This window comes from Nuphar pumila, chromosome 6, assembly GCF_984573655.1.
Source record: "Nuphar pumila chromosome 6, dmNupPumi1.hap1.1, whole genome shotgun sequence".
Classification (NCBI taxonomy): domain Eukaryota; kingdom Viridiplantae; phylum Streptophyta; class Magnoliopsida; order Nymphaeales; family Nymphaeaceae; genus Nuphar; species Nuphar pumila.
In genome coordinates this window covers 71,668,660-71,673,789 of record NC_143254.1, presented here as the reverse complement: position 1 = coordinate 71,673,789, position 5,130 = coordinate 71,668,660, and the positions used below count along the sequence as shown (strand labels likewise).

General features: G+C 41.6%; 1 non-coding gene across 1 annotated transcript; it reads right to left on the bottom strand.

Annotated features, from left to right (window-relative positions):
- Positions 1 to 384: 384 nt before the first annotated feature.
- LOC149834919 (small nucleolar RNA R71) lies at positions 385 to 487 on the bottom strand. Its single transcript, XR_016432880.1, has one exon. It is a non-coding gene; the product is annotated as a small nucleolar RNA R71 (small nucleolar RNA).
- Positions 488 to 5,130: the final 4,643 nt, after the last annotated feature.

Below are 5,130 nucleotides of genomic sequence, written 5' to 3'. Positions count from 1 at the left end.
CACCTCCACCCCCAGTTCATCCACGTCCTCTGCGGGAATACTTCATTCCCACAGATTATGTTCAGGCATCCTGCATTCGAAGACCCGATGTAGGAGCGCCTCATTATGAGATTAAGGCTAGCATTATTCAGATGCTTCCATACTTTTATGGCCTTAGTCATGAAGATCCCTACCGACATTTAGATGAATTCCTCGAAATCTGTTCTACTGTTAAGATACAGAATTTCGATGATGATGCTTTGAGGTTGACTCTATTCCCCTTTTCATTGAAGGACAAAGCCAAGTATTGGCTAAAGTCCTTAGATTCTGTAGAAATAGAGTCCTGGGATCAATTGCAATAGGAGTTTCTTCGGAAATATTTTCCCATTGGTCGTACGAACCAATATCGTAGAGCCATCACTAGCTTTTCAGAGCTAGATGGTGAGCGCTTTCATGAGACCTGGGAGAGAATGAAGGATCTCCTCAGGAAATGTCCCCATCATCAGGTGCCGAAATGGCAACTGGTGCAGAGCTTCTATGATGGATTGTCTGACAAGAATCGTCAGATGATCGACTCTTCATGTGGAGGGACATTCATGCTGAAGAGCGAGGACGAAGCATGGAGGCTATTTGATACATTGGCCGAGAATTCACTCCACCATGCTTCATGCTCTCATTCTGATAGAGCCACACCCAGCATTCAGAAGAAAGCTGGTGTTCTTGAGATTGGTCCATCTACTGCACTATAGTGCAAGGTAGACATGATTGCTCAGAAGCTGGACCAGCTTCTCTCAGGACCATCCACTACACAGCAGGTGTGTACTCTTTGTGCCAGTCTCGCACACGATATCACTGAGTGCCCTTCGACATCTCAGTACCTTGAATTTGTTCAAGAACATGTTCAGGCAGCTCAGGGTTACGTCAGACCGCCGAACAACCCATTCTCATCTACATATAATCCGGGTTGGCATAACCATCCAATTTTTTCATGGAAGAATCCACAGTCTTCCATGCAGATGCCTACATCCTCTCAGCCAGTTCGGCAACCATCTTTTACTCAGTCATTTTAAAGACCGAACTATTCTCAGTCTTCTTCTTCAGTCACTCCCCCGATTTATCAGGAGTCTGCCCCGCAGACATCTTTTGAGGAGAGACTTCTTCAGGCATTCCAAGAGGTGAAAACCTCTAATCAGAACGCCTTCGATAAGTGTAGCCAGATATTGAGCTCACATACGCAGTCCATTGCGAAGTTAGAGTCGTAAATGGGACAGTTAGCTGAGGCTATCAGTAGGAGACCTGAGGGTACATTACCGAGTCAGGCTGTCATGAACCCGAAGGGCAAGGACCAGATGACTGGAGGCCTGTTTCATACTGAGACACAGCAGCAGGCCAAATCTGTTATGACCCTGAGGAGTGGACGTGAGTTTCATGTCGAGAGTAGAGAGAGAGATAGTAGAGAGGATAGAGGAGCCATAGACCATTGTTTCACCTACGTCGGCTCAGCCTTCATTATCATCCCCATCCCCATCTTCATCTTCATCATCATCATCATCTTCATCTTCTTTGCAGAAGAAGGATAGGAGTGAGACTTCTCACAAAGAGAAGGAACCACCCGAGTATACTCCCCCACCACCCTATCCCAAAACATTAGAGTCTCTTGGATATAGAGGGAAGCAAGGTGCGAAGATCCAGGACATGCTTGACATATTCAAGCATGTGCAGATCAACCTACCTTTGCTCGATGCGATTCAGCAGGTAACGGCATATGCCAAATTCCTGAAGGAACTATGTACGCAGAAGCGTAAATCTAGAGAGAGAGTTCCTAACAGGGTCCATTTGACTGAACAGGTGAGTTCAGTACTTCAGCATCAGACACCACCAAAGCTCAAGGACCCTGGAGCCCCTATCATTGCGTGTACTATAGGGAACATCCGGATAGAACGCGCATTGCTCGATCTTGGAGCAAGCGTGAACATTCTGCCCGGGTATTTCTTTGATTCTTTCGGGTTAGGAGAGATGAGATCGACTCCGATTACACTTTAACTGGCAGATCGTTCTGTCAAGGTACCGAGAGGTGTCTTGGAGGACGTGCTAGTTAAGTTGGATGACTTTTATTTTCCAGTCGATTTCATTATTCTTGATATGGAAGGAGTAGACAGCCAGCACCAGACTCTGATTATTTTAGGCAGACCATTCTTGGCGACTGCCAATGCGTGTATCAACTATAGGACCGGAGCCATGGATCTCTCATTCGGCAATAGGAAGGTAAAGCTGAATATTTTCAATGCCGCGATGGGACCAGCAGGAGACATGGACTGCTTTCATGTAGACATTGCACATGAGTTAGTGGAGGAGCAGCCCGAGTTGTACATTACTGAGGATTCTTTAGATTTGTACCATATAGAGAAGAATAGCGGTGTAGATAGTGTAGATGTGTCTAGAGTGTCGTCGGAGAGACTGTAAACACCCCAAATTTTCACTCACCTTCTTGACATTGCCCTTAATCGGCATATTTCAGTTCTCCAGAAGCAATAAAGGGCAAAATAGTCATTTTTAAAGATTGAACCTGGCAGAAAGTCCTAAATTTCACTCTTGAGCCTCAAAATTTCTATATTTAGGTTCAGAGACATCTTCAAATTGCAAAATTTCAAAATCCTCTTTTTGGACAAAAAATTAGAATTTCCAAGTCCGAGCTTAGAGTGACATTTCACTGAAACATGTCTTTGCATCGCATTGCATGAACACTTTGCATCATTTCATTGCATAGCATGTCGTTTGAGATCCAGAACTCCTGATTTTCAAAATTGTCAATCCAGATTTGATTTTTAAACTTTTCAAAACCGATTTTTAAAACCCTGGGTATTCAAAATTACCAAATTTTCCCATTTTACCCCCAGGACTTTGAATTACAAAAAATTTTCTCAAGAAAACAATCTGGATATTTGGATATTGATTTTAAAGACTTTATCTCAAGACTTTTTGCAAAAGATTTTAAATCTCTTTACAAATTTTGTTTTTACATTTATCCATATTTTTTGCCCTGAAAACCCAATTTTTCCAAATTCTTGAAAATAAATAATGTTTTATCTCGTATTTTCAAATAAATGGAGCAGGACCCGCCTTTGAACTAGCACCATACTCGGATTCCCAGGTAAGTATCTTATTCTCAAGTGGGACCCACTCGGAGGTCATACCAATTTGCAAAATTTTCTTTTTAAAATTCTTATTTATTTATTTATTTATTTATTTTAGTGGGCCCACACACATGTGGCACCCTATTTGAAAATAAAAAGATTTTACAAAACAAAATAAAGCTTTATCTTCAAAAGGATTTTAAAAGTGGATTGAGATGGCATTTCCATAAAAGCCTCTCATTTATTTCAATATTCATTTTTGTTATTTTATTTTTTTGACTTGTTTAAATAATTTTTGTTTTAAGAAGGAGGCAGCCTTAAATGGCACAGCCGAACTTCCAAAAAAAAATAATAAAATAATAAATTTGATTTCTATCTAAACTTAGGAAATGAAACAAGGTTTTGGAAAAACCAAAGAGGCGCCTCTTTTAAAAACAGCAAGTTTTCAAAATAATGAGGCATCGGTTTCACGCCTTTGCAAGATTTTCAACAAAATTTTCAAAAAAATTTTAACGAAACCTCATTAAGGGGGAAGGGGATGCGTTTCTTTTGAAGAGGAAAGGAAAGTTTTAAAAGGGGCTCTCAAGGTGGAAAGAAAAAAAGGCGTTTTCACCTTCTTCAGCCCCAACCATTTTGCGATCGAGATCCCTCTTCAGCCACTACAGCCCAGCCGCAGGTTTCTCACCATCTCCAACCTACCAACAAGAGCTTCATCCTTCTTCAGCCCAATCACCAGACACTTCAACGGCTGCATCACCATCACCACCAGTCGCAGATCTTCCACCTCCAGCAGCTGTCGCACACCTCCACTTCAGCCCCAGCCGCAGGAGAGCCACCACCATTTTCTCCATTTGCCTTCAGCCCAACGGTTGCTGCCCACCATTCCTTCAGCCGCAGGAGAACCTGCCGTCCCCTTTCATTCAACCCATCCGCAAAAGGACCAGCTGCCGCACTTCATCTTCTTCAACCCTCCACCTCCAACGGTTGACTTCATCACCTTCAACCCCAGCAGCAAAAAGTCCAGCCAAGCTGCTCCCCATCCGTCTCCAGCCCCCTTGAAGCTCCATCCAGCAAAAACGCAGGAGACTGCCCTCTTTTCTAATCCCTCCAGCTGCTGAAAAACCTTATTCCAGTGAAGATTATCTGAAGGTAACTGAAGAACATCTTAAAGCTGCTCCTGCGCAACCCAAACTCGCCCAAGATTGATCCAGCGCAAGGCCTTTCTCAACCTATGCATCTGACATATAGTTTACTGATATTTTGTGTATTATTGTTTTTGTTTTCTTCTGCAAAATCACACTGCCACCCTGCTTCACTGCTGTAAATAGTATCATTTAGGGTCTTTGCATCATACTATTTATTGTGAGGGAGCATCTGCTGAAGCCATTTGTTATGACCAATTGATCTCATTTGTAAGATTGATTTGTTTGATTTATTATATAGATTAGTTCTGAAAATGTATTATCAGCATGTTTTATTTTCAGCTGTATAGATATGTATATATAGCTTAGTATCATAAATACTGCCAAGCATGTTTTGTGGCATCCAGAATTCGGTTTGATGCTAAAACTTAATTAATGATGACTGGTCCACCTGAAAATCAAATTGATTACACGAAACAAAGAGTCATTGTTTCTGGTTTGCACTGTAGTTAATTGAAAATCCTTCATTTATTAATATAGTGAAATATGTTATGTAAAAAGGGTTGATATCTTTGATTTAGCCATTTGATGGACAATATGTAGACGTCTGGCATAACCCAGCCATGTTAGTATGCTAATGTCACTGCTGCATTACATGGGATGTACTTTTCATAGCCTTGTCACAACTTTCTTGAAGACAGCCCATTGTTCCCACAATGCACTTCTTACACATCACGTATGTGTTATATTTACCATCTTCTGCAGGTATGCAGTCTTGATAATCGGCTATGTTCATGAACGGATATATCCACATCTGTTAATGATCCATATGCCATCTTTTGCAAGCGTCATTACTGATATATAGAGAAGCTCTA